We start from the raw sequence: 17657 nt of genomic DNA, 5'->3' as shown, positions 1-17657 counted from the left end.
CTTCAACTCACACCGAAATACAATGAGGTATACATTCCGATGCAAGGCAAGTGGGGGCTTCCGGAAAATTTAGACACATCCAACATTTAAGCACATAATCAATCATAAGATGCATCAATCAAAAAGTCAAACCACTTTCCTCATCTGAGCGGCCGTTTTGCTTTGAACAATTAAAGGTTTTGGTCGGGGGATACCATCTCATAGTCTCAACGGGTTGTCAATGCCTTAGTTATGGCTCAAGCAACCTCAATATGACAACCAAGTGCGTAGGAAACAAATTCAAAGGCGGGAAAGGGGGGAAGCAAAGCCTAACCTTCAAGATTGACATGACACACACAAAATTCAACCAAATTGACCCATGACTAAAAGGACCTAGACTACCGACTTCCTCACGGTTTTCACTAGTCTCTCATTTCCTTTTTAGAACGGGTGATTTTTTTTTGTGACAAAAAGTAACCAAAATCACTCAACTACTCGACTTGTGAGACATTCCCACAATCTAACATGAAACCCTCTCCTACAAGACCATTTATGAGATGCAAAAAAGGAAAATATGCATAAAGAGAAACAAGGGTTATAACGGGGCTAGGTGACGGGACGAAACGTGGTTGGTGCAAGCACCATTTTGGAAATATGTGGAGGTACACATCAAGAAGTTGCCAAAATTACATTTCTTCCACTTTATTGCAACAAATGAGCTACGTCTACACCCTAACAAAAATTGGTTTCCCGAATTTATGCAAACATTGTGCAAACCCGACTCACTTTGGAAAAACACGAAAATAATCACCTTATTGCAACCAATGAGAAATGTCTACACCCTAACAAGAAATAGCTTCCCAAAATCAAGCAAAAATTGTGTAAACCCGACTCATTTAGGAAAAACATCATGTGCCATATTATTCTTGCAACGCCTTTTTCTACTCCATTGATGAAAGGAGTGTTGCTTAGTTTTTCTCATCAAACAAAGTATAAGTAATTTTTTTTTCTTTTTCCTTACGTTTTTCTTCCTTTCTATTTTCTTTTATTTTCTTTTTTCAAAACCTCTTTATTCAAATAAACCAAATAAAACCATTATCCTGACTCACTCATCAACTAAGGTTCAAAACACCCTTCTTCATACAACCAACAACATGTAAGCAACTTTCTTGATAAGGGAAGGTTGTTTATGGTATGTAGCTAGCTTGGTAGGTGCCAAAAGAGAGGTTCAAGCTCAAAAGGGGTTAGCAAAATAGGACCTAGTCTAAAGGGTTGAAAAATTAGGCTTATTTGGCAATGTGAAGCTCAAGAATGAAATGCAACTAATTGTTTCAAAATATGCACACAAATGAACATCTCATGGTCTAAAAAGGAAAGGACGCCATGCTTATGCGTCGTGATGTGACATGCCATGCAAGGAGCCTACTCATGCCTAAGGGAGACCGGGCATGGATGTACCGGTCCAAAAGAGGCTCTAAACCTCACATCAAAGTAGCTATGTCGAAATTTAGGCCTAGACTACGGTCTTTGTCTCACATGTTGGTCAAAACTTTCCGGTCTAGCCTCATTTCCCGGGTATCTGCAAGGAAATACCTAACAAGGAGGTCACAAGGTGCACGCCACTAAGAGGGGAAAGACACAGCCTAGACAATATCATCATAGAGGGTATCATGCTCCCTTCCTAGACCAACTTTTGTTCAAAAATTTATATACAAACTCAATGCAACAAGACGGACACACAACACATATATACATGTGAAACAAATGCATGCAAGAAATGAAAATGACACAAAAGGTGACGTGGAACAATTTTGACTAATCCTAGCAACACATCAACACCAACAATCCACAAGTTCCCAAGGGAACATCCAAGGCACAAAATTTCCCATCCTCCTTCAAATATGCAAGATATATAAAGAAAGAACGGTAAAGGAGAGAGATTAGAACGAGTTTACCAAGCGACTTCTAGTTCCTTTTTGCCTCAAATGGTCATGCATATGCCAAAGGTTAGCCAAACATATATATACAATGCAATATTTTTATAATTTTTGGAATTTTTTCGATTTTTAGGCATTTTCTTGAATTTTCTTAAATTTACAACTATATATGTATATGTACAAGTATAAACAATATTCATAAAGTGGATATTTCCCTCCCCACACTTGAAATTTACATTGTCCTCAACGAAACAAAGTATAGGGAGATAATAGGAAAAATAAACAACATATTTTTGGTGGTTTTTGAATTTTTCGAAATTAAAGAACATATTTATGGAATTTTTGAATATTTGAAAGTAAATAACATGTTTTTATTATTTTTAAATGATAACATTTCATCCCCACACTTATTTATTTACATATTTTCAATGGAAATAAATGTGTGGAGGAAATTTAGAAATGAAATACATGTTTTTGTTGATTTTTTATTTTTCAAATTTTTAGTGATTTTCAAATAAGTATGCAATGCATGATCTAATCTATATGCAATATTGAAATATGATGCAAGCTATACTATATGAATCCAAAGAGAGCTAATTTAGATTAGATCCTTTTAGAATCATGTCACCAAATGCAAAATGCGGTAAAAACTTAATTAAAAAGAAAGAGAATATATACATTGCGGTGGTTCTTAAGTAACTCCACCAAACCTCTTCATTCAAAGACTTCATTCAGCCGGAATCAATATCCCGAGATCCCAATAACCTTCCACCATTTTCACTACCAAGAAAACAAGAGTCTTTCACCCTTGTCGTCACGTCATGTAACCTACACATGGCATGTTGAACCTCTTGCCATTTTCGGTTCATTTCTTCTTCAAGCTTTTCCTTAGTCTCTTTGTCAACACTAGGGTCACATACCTTGTTTCCTTTCGATCTCTTCCTCCATATTTTTGACTTCTTCTTTTCAAGTCCCGATTTTGATTTTGGAGGGGCATTGGTTCTAGAATTGATCTCTGTTTCCCAAGTCTTTCCCTTTTCCCCACACTTATCTTTAGCATTCACTTCTTCTTCAAGGAACTTAGTCGGTGGCTCATCATCAACTTTTGGCTCACAAGCAATCAATAGTTCTATGTTCTCATCTTCATTCTCATGGAGTTCTAAAGTTTCCACGGCAAACATGTTTTGAACCATGGTTTTCTTTGAAGCATGTGGTAGCTTGAATTCAACTTTTTCCTTCCAACTTTGAATGAAAATTGTCCCTCTTTGACATCTATGACGGCTCCCACCGTGGCCAAGAATGTCCTACCAAGAATGATACGAGAGCGTCTTCCCATAGGGATGTCCAACACAACAAAATCGGTAGGAATTGAAAGCTTACCAATTTGAACCATGATATCCTTGAGAATCCCAATTGGAGATTTGATTGTCCCGTCGGCAAGTTTGATTGTAATGGAAGTGTGGGCTAAGCTTGAAATATTCAACCTCTTCACAAGGGCAAGTGGTATGACACTCACACTTGCCCCTAAGTCACACAAAGCATTATCCACCTTTTGGTCACCAACAGTACAAGGAATTGAGAAACTCCCGGGGTCATCAAGTTTAACGGGGATTTCTTTAGATTTGACCACATTGCACTCCTCACTTGAGGCATCAAGCTCATATCCACTAATGCCCACTCTTCTAGAAATGACTTCTTCAAAGAATTCGGAATAATGAGGCATATCCATCAAAGATGGATTGGAGGTTTCCATTTTCATTACCAAGTCCATAAATTTGTCATACCTTGAAGTGTCATTTGCTCCTTATTGCTTGGCCAAAGAGTGTTCTTTTACCATCACCATCTCTTCTTCTTCCAAGTTCTCCTCAACTTCTACCATCACATATGGTGCTTCCACAATTTCTTCAAGCACAAATTCTTCACTCATAGTAGTTGGAGTATCATAACCATCTCTCCCTTATCAGGGTCGACTTCAACATCCAAGCTTGTACCATGGATTATCATAATTTGTTCAAGTACATAACCTCCCATGCTCTCTTTTTCGGGGTCATGGTCAACTTCTTGAAATGTTTCCATAGCCATGGAAAAGGGAGTAGTGTATGATAACTCCTCTTGACTTGGCAAATGAAATGACTCTTCTCTTTCCTCTTCAACTCCAACCATGATAGCATTAACTTCCTTTGCCTTCATAGAGTCCCTTGTATTTTTCCCTTGTCTTAGAAATACACCCGGTGGTTTTTGAGAACTCATGAGAGCTCGAGAAGCCACTTTAGCTTCAAGACTCTTGATTTGTTGTTGGGTATTACTTGCCAAATCCCCTATCAACTTCACTAAGTTGTCATATTTATCATCTCCCATGGTATTACTTGCTTGGGGTGGTGGCTCTTGGTTGAAAGGTTGGTTGGAAATTGGAGGAGGAAAGTCATATCCTTGATCTCTAAAGTTGGAATTTTGGTTGTTCCCTTCGTACCCTTGATTGAACCCTTGGTTTTGCCCTTGGTTGTACTTTTAATTATTGTTGTATCCTTGGTTGAACCCTTGATTGAACCCTTGACCAAACCCTTGGTTGGCTTGGTTTCCTTGGTAAAAGTTTTGATTACCTTGGTTCCCTTGGTTACACCCATAATCTTGGTATGCTTGAGATTGGTTGGCAAAGTTTTGGTTGGATCCTTGGTTGTTGTTTAATGAGGGCCTTGGTGGGCGGTTGGAGAAATTGTTAAATGCTTGGAAAGCATTCACCTCTTGCACATTGTTCCCATCAAAGTTGTTATGGTGGTTATTTGAACATACCTCATAAGTGTGACCCATCCCTCCACATGACTCACATGTTGGTCTTTGAATCACTTCCTCCATGGATTTGTCCATGAGAAGTGGTAGTTTGATTCACTTGCTTCTTCTTAATTAACTCTTCAAGCTTTTTGGTGAGCATATCAAGCTTAGCATTGGTCTCCACATTCACTAAGAATTTGGGACGGTGCTTACTTCTTCTCAAGACATTCACTCTTGTGCCATAGTTTGCCTCGGAATCCACCATTTTCTTGATTAGAGTAGTGCCCTCCTCATCACCCAAATGATCGAAACCCCCTCCTGCGGAGCCATTCACCATTTCTTTTGTTCTTGGTAACAAGGTTTGGAAGAAGGTTTGTGTGACATACCAATCCAGAATCCCATGGTGAGGGCAACTAGCGATAAGAACTTGATATCTATCCCATACTTCACCCAAGGATTCTCCATCCTCTTGTTGGAAAGTGTGGATCTCATTTTGCAGCATGGCGGTCATGAATGATGGATAGTACTTGGCCATGAATGCCTTGGCTAAAGCGTTCCAAGTTGTGAATGTGTCCAGAGGGTGAACATTCAACCATCGGTCCGCCTTACCCATCAAGGAGAATGGGAACAACATCATCCCTAGTGTGTCTTCGGATACCCCATTCTTTTTTTATCATAGAGACTTTTCTCTTGAACTTTCATAGATGAGCATGAGCATCTTATTCAATTTGTCCTCCGAACAAGTCTCTCTCAATCAACCCCACTTGGGCGGGGTGCCTCTCAAAGTTGTTGGGAGCCAAGGTGCCGAAATTAATTGGGTCACAAGCATCATTGTGGTGAAGACGGTTATGGTCACGTAAAGCCATTGGTGGTGGTGGATTTGGTATATGAGGGGGTGATGTTTGAGGTGGGATATTTGGAAATTGGAATTTGTGAAATGGATTTTCTATTGAAGGCTCAATTGTGTTGTTTGGTTGTTGTTGCGTTGTGTTTTCAATGAGAGGTTGAATGGGTGGATTTGCTTGGTTTATTTTGCATGAGAAGAGACTCTAACCCTTGCTATGGTCCTATTCCTTAAGGCTCTAAAAAGCCTTTCGGGATCGGAGTCAAAGAGCAAAGCTTGGTGGTTCCTCCTAGGTATACAACTTGACAAACCGTAAGACTCCTAGTGCTTTTACACACTAGGGTAAGGCAAAAATCACACACACTCTACAAGAACCACACAAACTACACAAACAACCAAACAACAAGTAAAGACTAAAGCTAGAAACTTCAACTAACTAAGCTTATATAACCTAACGCCATCCCCGGCAACGGCGCCATTTTGATAGTGGGGATTTTGTCGTCATTTCCCAATCAAAAACAATTTATAAAGAACCCAAATTAAGTAGTATAATTAGGGTGTCGAACACAAAGATGGAGGGGGTGTATACTTAGTCCGTTTAAGTCCCAATTTAGCTAATAAATGAAGGAGGTTTGATTATTGGTAAACTAAGGTGCAAATAAATATAAAATTTAACTAAATGAAATTGTAGTTGATCAATATGAGAAAGACTAGAGCTTTCGGGTTCACTCGGGTTATTGGGCATGAAACAAGGGAAATAGGTGATTCAAATAGTCAAGGAATTATGCCTAATATCTTAGGACACCTAGAATTCATTAACCCACTTTCATGTGATTAACTAAATCTCGTCACTCACATACAAAAAGATCATTCAATAGTCTACACACCAAGATTGTCCATCCACTAGTATAGACACCAAGATAACCAAACATGTGAGAAAATACTCAAACTTTTATAGGAGCAATTCTACACACACTTCATGTGCAAGAAAGTGACAACCATTAAAACACCCAAATCTATATGTTATCAACCCAATTTCACACCCATTTACTACCCAAGATCCCCCTAAGCTCTAGATGAGGACTACTCACACATATTTAAGGATGAAAAACTAACAATAAGATGGAACAATACACACACAAACATGCTAAACATAATAAAGATAGAAACTTTGAATGAAAACAACAAGTAAAGAACACTAAATGTAAACTAATCAAGTAATTGTAAATAAAAGTTGAGAATTGTACCAACAAAGAGGAAAGGAACAAGCTTGGATAATAATGGAAGAATGAATTTCTTCTTGTCTTCCAAATACAACCCAAATATTAAATGTAAACTATTGAGAAAATTAAGAACTTGCATAAACAAAGGAAGATTTAAACTAATAATTAAAGAAAGATTACAACTTTTTATTGAATGAGAATGAGAGGAAATATTAGGGTTCAACAATATTGAGAGAGAATGATAATCTAGTCTAATTTCTAAGGTAAAATGGTAGTGTGTAGAGTAGTGTAAAAGTCTTGTAATGTCTTTATATACTACTCCTACTAATTACTACTACTAATAATAATAATATTAATATTAATAATAATAATAATAATATTAATAATAATAATAATAATAATAATAATAATAATAATAATAATAATAATAATAATAATAATAATAATAATAATAATAATAATAATAATAATAATAATAATAATAATAATAATAATAATAATAATAATAATAATAATAATAATAATAATAATAATAATAATAATAATAATAATAATAATAATAATAATAATAATAATAATAATAATAAGGCCATGTTCTTTTGGACTTAATTTCAGTTCTAATAAGTTGATTCGATTGATTCAGCTCCATTAAGTTGATTCAGATTGATTCAGCTCCATTCAGTTTAGTTCAGTTCAGTTCAGTTCAGATCAGTTCAGTTCAGTTCAATTCATATTAGTTTTTATTATTATTATTATTATTATTATTATTATTAATATTATTAATATTATTATTATTATTATTATTATTATTATTTTTATTATTATTATTATTATTATTATTATTATTATTATTTAGTATTTACTATTATTATTATTACTATTATTATTATATTTATTATATTACTATTATATTTATTAATAATTAATTCGTATTGTTTATATTATTATATTTATATTTAATATATTTTTTTTATTATTATTATCATTATTATTATTATATTATTATTATTATTTTATTAATATTATTCGTAACATTATTATTATTATTATTATTATTATTATTATTATTATTATTATTGTTATTATTATTATTATTATTTAATATTATTATATTTTATTTAATAATTTAATAATATATTAATTATTATTAATATTATTAATGACATATTTATGATTATTATATTTAATATTATTATATTAAGAAGTTATTATATTAGACCTATAATTATTATTATTATTATTAGTTATTTATTTTTTAGTTATTATTATTATTATTATATTATTATTCATAATGGTATCGTTTATATTATTAATATATTATTATTATTACTATATTAATTGTTATATTACTATTTTATTTTTTATATTACTATTTTATTTTTTATATATCTTATTAGATTATTATTATATTATATTAATATATTATTATTCTTAATGAATAATATTATTATAATATTTATTATTATTATTGGTATTACTTTTATTATAATATATTTATTATTATTGGTATTATTATTATTAGTATAATCTTTTTATTATTATTTGATTCGATTAAGTTGATTCGATTTGAGATAAGTTTGATTCGATTTGATTCAATTCAATTAAGTTGATTCAGATTGATTCAGCTCCATTAAGTTGATTGATTCAGACAATTTCAGTCCAAAAGAACATGGCCTAACTAAACCCTCATCCTCACCAAACACACCTAATTACACGACATATCCCTCAGACAAAATAAACAAAACAACCAAAAAGGGGAAGGGGAAAACGAGATTCAAACACGCCAAAAGGGTGCTGAGCCAGTCCACCGGCCGCCGGCTGTGCACCGGTAAAAAACCCACTGGAAAATTGAGGTAAAATTGATAGGATTTCTAGCCGGTTGGGGGAATCGGCAGACGGTTGACCGGCTGAGGATCCATTTGAGATTTGTGCGAGTTGGGAGCCGGGTAGGCAGCAGCCGGTTGGCCGGCTGAGAGCCATTGGTGATGAATTGATGATGCAAAGGTCAGAGGCGAGGGAACGATGATGGTTCATGGTAGCTGCTTGTTGTTGGTGGTTGATGCGGGTGGAGCGCGGATCTGGGTAGAGCCGGAAGAGAGGTTGAGTTGATCGTTGTCGATACCGCTACTTTCATGGTTGGCCTCGTGCTCATTTGCAGGTACAGGTGAGCCGAGATGGATGTTGGGTATGGTGATGATTGTGTTGATGCTGGTGATACAGGTGGCGAGGACGGAGTGAATTGAAGGTGGAGTTGAGTTTGTGGTGGTGCTCGGTGACTAGAGTGGTGTCGCGAGGCAGAGGAGTGAAATGGGATAGTGATCGTGGTTGAAATGGTGGTGTTGCTGCTGGTGTTTGTCGAATTTGTCGACGTGGTGAGTGATGATGGAGAATGTGATGTTAATGGTATTTGGTGGAGTATTGAAGGTGAATGAGGAAGATGAATAAGGAAGACGGGTGGTGGTTGTTGGTGTCGAGGATGGTTGATATGGTGGTGATGTGATTGGTCGAGTTTCGTTGCTCCGTCGGTGATTGAGTATGAAAGTGATGCGGGCTCAGGGCAAGGACCGCGGTGGCTCGATTGGTTGTCGGAGACTGTTACTGGCCGCTGGAGATGAAGGTCGAATGGAGATGATGGCTTTGCTGGGTTTTGTATGTATTTATTAAAGAAGGAGACAAGGGGATGGAAAATTTAAGTGGCAGGGGTGTGAGTTAACAAAGTCAAAGGTCAAAGTTGGTCTATTTCAGTGACTCATCTCAAATCTTTTCATTTGACTCACAATGTCACAAATCTTCTTTTGCCTATTTGATTCGTCTTGACCCGCTTTTCTTCTCATTATTCCTCCTTACCTACATATTATTATCATAAAGTAATAGTAATATTAATATTAAACAGGCATCCGACTAATTATTAATTCTAACTAAGACGACTAATTATTATAAATTTGTAATTAAATGAGCTATTCAATCATTTAAGCACGCAAAATCGAGTCGGGTAAGAGTAAAAGCGCTGGGTAAAAGCTACCAAAATACTACTCATCAGTAATAAATAGTTATTACACTTCGAAAGTTTGGTTGATCTGAACGAAGGTATTTGCGACCGTAGCCGCAAAAGGTTCCGGCTAAAGATGAATTTAAATGTAAAATCATCGACCGAGAGTTCTAGTTGTAGAATCGGTTAAAAGGTTAACCCAACAAAGTTATATTGGTAAAAGATGTAGAGGGCCCATAGGCTCACATCCAAGTTAATATGAATTTTGGGTCTCGAAATCATTTATTATAGTTGGGTAAAGGTCACTATATAAATGCTAAAACTTGATTTAAAATATTTACAAGTTTTAAGACAATAAATGTTTATAATTCCTTCATTTCTATTTTGTAGTCAATTTGATTAATTTGCAATGTCGACTCCAATTACATCCCCATCAACTAGCACAAACGCTCCACCACTCCATAATGCTTCTTGGCTCCGATCCTTTATGGATCGATGCAAACTTGATAAGAATGGTACTAATTTCACTACTACAAAAATTGATGTAATGCAACATTTCATCTGCAACACTTTGTTTTTTATGTTGCATTTTAGTTAATCATGCAACACTTTATTCAAAAATGTTGCTTTTATTGATATAGGGCATCACTTTAAGAGAAGTGTTGCATTGTATTGTTATAAATGCAACGTTTTGACACAAATGTTGCATTTTGTCGCAACACTTTAAGCAACAATAGCAACATTTATATTCTCCGAACGAAATTGCGTCATTTAACGCTTAAACTAAATGTAAAATAAAAGTTAGGCGCCTATTTAATGCTTATGCTAATTGTAAAAGTGAAGTTAGGCGTCGTTCTTAATTTTTCACTACTACAATTTTAGGCTAAGAGGACGCCGATTAGAGTCCGGTTGGGAGCAAAACCGTCTTATATCAGCCAATTATTTCTCGTGCCATTAGTGATAACACAAAGAAGACGGTTTAAAAAGAGACCCGTTCTCGTTTAATAAGCAACAAAGACGGTTAGTCAACATAACCGTCCTCTTATTAATAAATAAAGCTGTTACTTCCTAGAACCATCTTTTTATTTTTTACTCCTTGATATTCTCCCACCACTCCTCGAATATCGTTTGCCTTCCTCTTATTAAAACACACATTATTCTACCCTAGCATAACCAGCAGCACCGACCCAAATTGTACCACCGCCGCTTCTCGTTACCACCACCATCGCCCCCGACGTTACCATCACCACCGACCCTCATCGCCACAGTTGCTATTCGACTTCAGCGCAATTAACAATTGCAAACGACCACCATGTCTCCTTTATCATCGCACACCGCCACTCCAGGTCAGCACCATCGCCCGCCTTCGTCTCCTAACCGAGGTACTGTGACTCGAAATTGAATTTTTGATGAAATTTTGCACTATTATGTGTAATGTTAGCTTTTGTCAATTTTAGTTTGATTTCATTTCTCGATTTTTGTTTGATTTGAGGGATAAAGTGAAGTTGTTGAGAATTTACTGCAATAAATTTTGAACTGGTAAATTGGGCTTTGTTCGTTTAAATTTGGGGGCAATTATTTGTGTATAAGGAATTGATTAGTCGAGTATTACGAATAGATAAGAAGTAGTATTAAGAATTGGTCTTGGAAAAACTGGCTGAAGATAATAAGATGATTATCGATCCAAATATGTTTAAAATAAGTATTGTTGGGTTGCCGGAAAATCAAAATAATTTCATTACAATGTTATGCAAGCGAATATGAACTTATACCAAAAAAATAAATCAAAATGTGGTAAGAGTAGACAGCATCATGGCAACACTACCTATACTGATTTGAGGGTAGGTGTGTTAACCCACAGTTTACTGTCAAGGGTGTGTTGCATTCATGAGATTATATAAATTTTTGTATGGTGTGTTGCATTTTTCTTCCCCTCTATGGATTCCGAGGTGTTGTTGCACATAAGCTACTTGAGATAAATAACTCGTAAACTGCTTGCCATAGACTAAATTGTCATAATTGAGATGAGCTTATGCATTGGTGTCCTGTAGTGTAGCCGGTAAAGTGTTACTTTTGACCATCATGGTTTTAAGTCTGTCACTTTTCGAAACTGTCAATTTCGTCGATTGGGATGCGTAACTCCGTTTGGCCACAGAAGGTGACGACAAGCTTCGTTACCTTACCAAAGCCGCTGCCACCGCACCTACTACTAGGTCAACCTCCACCGCAAGGGAAGCCTATGAGGCTTACCTAAAAGAGTCGGCCGCAATCAAGAATGTCTTGATTTTATCTATGGAGCCCGATCTCCAAAGGAGTGCTATTAAAATGAGCACGGCCTATGAGATCTATACAAAGCTTGTGACCATGTTTTCACAAGCTCCAAGGATAATCCAATATGAGGCGGCCTCCATATTTTTCGAGATCAACATAAAGAGGGCCAAAAGGTGAGCCCTCATGTGCTCAAATTGATTGAGCTTGTTGAGACTCTAAAGACCCAAGGGGTCAATAGACCGAGTTCTACATTCTTTGAACAAAGTGAATGCATATGTGCAGTTTAGGGTAAAGTACAATATGCAAAACATGAAGACTTCTCTCCATGAGTTGCACAAATTGCTTGTGCAAGCTGAGAGGGACATGGGTCTTGATGTTAGTTCATCAAATGATGTGCTTTCTATTAACAACAAAAGCAAAGGGAAGTTCAAGCGGAGTACTAGTAAGGGTAAGAAACCCAACAAGGGTAAAGGGAAAGTTATTGGGAATAACTCTTCCAGGCCGAAAAAGGGTGCATCTACCGAAGATAAGTGCCACTATTGTTGTGGCATGGGACATTAGAAGCGTAATTGCCCTAAGTATATTGGAGATGTTAAAGCTGGATGTGTGACTCCAGTAGGTAATAAATTCTCTAATCTATTATGTTATTGATAGAAATCTCAACTTTGGTATTTAGATACAAGTTGTAATTCTCACCCCCTTTAAATGTGATATTAGGGCATGTGAGTAAAGACAAGGGAAAGGATAAGCAAGCTTGAGGATGATCTTCAACAAGGGATGCTAGTGTAGCCGCCCATAGAAGAAAGCCTATGGAAGCTTGGCTTTTATTTTATTGTCTCTTTTAGTATTGTTGTATTTTGACTTGTTATTTTTAGAACTTATTTTAATTTCCATGTTGGACATGGAAGTTTGTTTCATTTCCATTTCGTAAACAATGGTTGTATGAATTTTAATGGCTTGGCTTTCAACCCAAGTCATTCGGTTATGAAATTTTTCTTTTTCGTTCTAAAAATTTGTCATTATACATCTTTCATATCATAACATAAATTGTGTTGCCTTAATCTAATCATAAATGAATTACAATGTTGGGATCATTGTAATTAGTTCATAAGTCATGAATTTAATTCTCTTTTTTTTGGTGAAATGTGAAAATTAAATAATTAAGATTTGTCGTACATTATCACCAATAGAAGCATACAATAGTAACCCTAAGACAATCAGCTAATCAAAATAAATTTTACATCCAAGGTGACCAGGTCATTCGTTGATACTTGGATGTCCAATTCCAATTTTGTCCTCTGCCCTGCACAATACTTTGCACAGACTTGAATACATAGGAAGGTAGAGGAAGCTGACACTCCACCCTGTACAAATTGCGAGCCATCCAAATCTGATAAATCATGGCCAAAATAGCTGTAATGATAATCTTCTTCTTCATTAGGGACTTGCATCTCCACGAGCAGCACCACTCTAATATCCCTGTGCTAGGCAAAACAACACCCAACCAATCAGCAAGCAATGTCCAGCATTAGCCTCTGAACCTGCACTGGTACAGCAGATGGGTATTATCCTCAGGCTGATCCATACACATTTCACAGATGCTATTCTGAATAATGCCAAAACGAAGTAGTCTATCTTAAGTCATTAACCTTCCTTGGATAGCTAGCCATCCAATAAACGAGTGATTGGGCAAGTTGAGTCTATTCCAAATAACTGGATGCCATGGAACCTTAGCCTAATCTTCTTGTAGCCAAGAGTACCCCACAGAGATAGTATATCTCCCTGTATTAGTACTCCACTGGCCATTAAAGTATGCAGCCTTGAATTGATCCTTGACCTGTCATATTTTCCTCCATGTCCAGCTAGAGCTAGCAGTAGAAACATAATCTAGCCAGTTATGACCTTTAATGTACATGTGATTCACCCATCTAATCCACAAGTGATCGGCCTTCTCTGCTAGCCACCAGACATATTTGCCAAGCATTGCTACATTCCAAAGCTTGCAATTTATAATACCAAGCCCACCAGCCTTCTTATCAGTGCACACCTTATTCCAAGCCACATGATATGTTTTATGAAAACCCTCAGATCCACTCCATAGGTAGTTCCTACATATAAGCTCAATTCTATCCATCACTGTAATGGGAATGATAAAAATACGAGACCAAAAGCTGTGCAGTTGAGATAACACAGCCTGAACAAGCACAAGTCGACCTGCATAACTGAGCTTTCTAGCTCCCCATCCACGTATTCTCATCACCACCCTCTCAACAAGCCTGGAACAGTCCCCCACTGCCATTCTCTTATAATAAATGGGAATGCCAAGATATCTGAAAGGGAAATTCCCCTCTTTGAACCCTGAGATTCCCAACACAAACTGGCTATCCTCATTACTCATACCATTAAAATAAATATCAGACTTCTCTCTATTCATTACTGATGTGACCATTATTTGAGCATATTTAGTCCCCAAATTAGCCTTGTTCCTATGCTTTTTAGTGCATAATTGGGTCATTTACTATCTTTAGTCCTTTGATTTGCATATTCTTTGAGGTTTTGTGTCCTTGGTAGGAGAGGAGTGCAAACCTTGCATTTTCATGGCAAAATGGAGCTAAATTGATCGAATCTAATGACCAAACATCAAAGTGAAGACAAGACTAGAAGGCCTATGTAAATAAAGTAGTAGATGGGCAATGATGTAGAAGATCCTTGCATCTCCGACAAAATCCTTGAGGATTGTTGGAAGAAGAAAAGAAGAAAAGAGGAACAAGCTTGCTGGTGTAGAATCCGCCCGTCGCAGCCTCGGGACGCTCGACCAACACCTGCACAATCCGAGCGTCCCACCTTCCTGTCCGCCCGCCTTCCACCACCACAATCCGCTCGTCCCGACACCTTGGCTACTCGGATTGTCGTCCAGTGCAGCACGTCTTCTCCCTGTTCCACTCGGGATGCGCATATTTCTGAAAGACTAGCAAAAAGGAGACTCGCATCTTTTCTTAAGAGGAGCATTTCCTCAACTTTTCTTAAGGGTCTTAATCGTCATTTAAGCCCTTAGTAACCCTAATTTATGTACCTAATCCCCACTATAATTACCCCATTGTACTAATGAGATTATCATCAATCCTTAGTATAATTTATGTTCTTCTTATTAAACTCTAATGTTATTCTAATACAATATTAATCTTGTAATCAACTTTTAATTAAGCATTAATAAAAATCACATTTCCTTAATTTCTCTATTGTTCATCTTTTATTTTGGGTAATAGAAGATTATTTGGGGTTTATTTTGGGAGATTGACAACCTTCCATCTATCATAAAGTACTTCTATTATTCTTTGTTTTATTTTGGAATCATCATTAGGAATAATTCTCTTTTTTTCTATGAAATGTAAATAATTCATTCAAAGAAAAAAGGTAACCATACAATGCATTTGGGTCAGTCCATTATTCTAATGGGCTTCATCAAATCGCATAGACAAAAACAAAAGGAAACCGACATCAGTCCAAGACCGATCCTACAACAAGACCATATTCCTACCTGAATCTCAACAACAAAATCAAATCGTCTTCTGCTTCACACATGAACCCTAGAAAATAGGATTCATGTCTTCCCCGAAAAATTTCCTGATCTCATCCTTGTCGATGTCAATCTTCCGTTGAATCAAGCTAGAGAACCAAGTTTTCATGTCCTTAAGGATGACACCCGCAAGCTTAGTAGCTCTGAGTACTTAAGCCTCGTGTTTGCAAAGATTTCTCTGTCGCCAAATACAATAGATCGTCGCATTGATGATTGCATTAATCATCTCCTGGTGCTTTTTGCCCCCTTTCATCTTCAATCTCCAATCAAGGATGCTACTGTGAGGTAAGTTAACCCCAATCCATCTCTATATGCAACACACAACTCTGTCACTATATTCACATTCAAAGAAGAGGTGATTCGTGTTCTCAATCCCATCTTCACAGATGTAGCAGGTAATATCTGTTGTTATCCCTATGTTGTGCAATCTTTCTTTTGTATTCATTGCTTTATGCTGATATAACCAGGCCACTAGACTGTGCTTTGGAACTGTCAAATTATTCCAAACTAGTTTTGCCCAGTTAACTTTGTCGCCTTTGCATCTAAGGAACTCATACCCTTTCGCAATTGTGTATTCTTTCCCTTCCTGGTTTAACCAAATTTCCTACTGGTAAGGACTATCCAGTAGGGTTTTAACTTGCCACAACTTTCTCCAATACCGGCTTGTATCACTTAGTGGGCTATAATCTTGCAAATTACTGCCCCTGAGGTAAGTGTGATTCACCCATTTGACCCATAAATGGTCAGATTTAGTGTATAGCCATCACACAAGCTTACCCACAGCTGCCTTGTTCCAAGTGATGTCATCTTTGAGGCCTAAACCACCCTCTACTTTGGGCTTAAAGATTTTCTCCCAAGTAACCAGGGTATATCTCATGTAATCAGCTCCCCCATCCCACAAAAAGTTCCTACAAATAGCTTCTATTCGAGAAATAATTCCATTTGGAAGGATAAACATTGTTGCCCAATAATTGTGGTATGTTTTAAGCACAACCTTGACTAAAACTAGTCTACCTGCATATGATAGCTTTCTTGAACCAAGACCCCTTATTTTGCTCACCATTTTCTCAATCAACAGTCTACAATCATGTGCACTTAGTCTGGATGTCTTGATTGGAACCCCTAAATATTTACAAGGCAAAATCCCTTCAATAAACCCAGATATCTTCAGAATGACATTTTTCACATCATTTTTAACCCCATTAAAGTAGGCATTGGACTTACCCTTACTTAGCTTCAGGCCTGTTGCATATGAGAAGGTAGAGAAAGACTTCAGCAGAATCATAATAGACTTGACATCCCCTTTGCTGAAAAGCAACAAATCGTCTGCAAACATCAGATGAGTGAGCTTCAAAGGTTTGCATAAGGGGTGGTATTTGAATCCCATAGTCTCTGTGGTGTACGCCAACAATCTGGATAAATATTCCATACATATTGTGAATAGGAGAGGAGATAAAGGGTCCCCCTGTCTCAATCCCCTCTGGCACTTAAAAAAACCGAACATTTCCCCATTCAAGCTCAAAGAATAAGTGGCAGTAGTTACACATTGCATTATCCATCCAATAAATTGATCAGGAAGGTTCATGGCCTTAAGCATTTGAAAGACAAAATCCTATTCCACAGTATCATAGGCCTTCTGTAGATCAATTTTAAACAGGCATCTGGGAGATGCAACTCCTCTATTATAAAGTCTTATTATGTCTTGGCATATTAGAATATTCTCCATAATACTCCTTCCCTGAATAAAACCCCCCTGATTTTGTGAGATTAGGTCTGGGAGGATACCTGCTAATCTATTGCAGATTACCTTTGAAATGCATTTGTAGATGACATTACAGCACGCTATGGGTCTATATTGCAAAACAGTGGTAGGCCTATTCACCTTTAGGATCAGAGTGATTAAAGTAGCATTCAACTGTTTTAGCAATGTACCTGATTGGAAAAAATCTAAAATAGCATATGTAACATCTCCTCCTACTATATCCCAGGTGTCCTTGAAAAACTTACTTGAGAAGCCATCTGGACCATGCGCTTTGTCATTGGGAATCTGAAAAATAATATCTTTAAT

The 17657-nt window shown here is 36.7% G+C and overlaps 1 non-coding gene across 1 annotated transcript; it reads left to right on the top strand.

Annotated features, from left to right (window-relative positions):
* The first annotated feature begins 5080 nt into the window (after positions 1-5080).
* LOC141615809 (small nucleolar RNA R71) lies at positions 5081-5187 on the top strand. The gene has a single exon (XR_012530205.1). It is a non-coding gene; the product is annotated as a small nucleolar RNA R71 (small nucleolar RNA).
* The last annotated feature ends 12470 nt before the right edge of the window (positions 5188-17657 follow it).

Source organism: Silene latifolia, chromosome 11, assembly GCF_048544455.1.
Source record: "Silene latifolia isolate original U9 population chromosome 11, ASM4854445v1, whole genome shotgun sequence".
Classification (NCBI taxonomy): domain Eukaryota; kingdom Viridiplantae; phylum Streptophyta; class Magnoliopsida; order Caryophyllales; family Caryophyllaceae; genus Silene; species Silene latifolia.
Note: the sequence above shows the minus strand (reverse complement) of the source record. Positions and strands in the feature narration are given on the sequence as shown.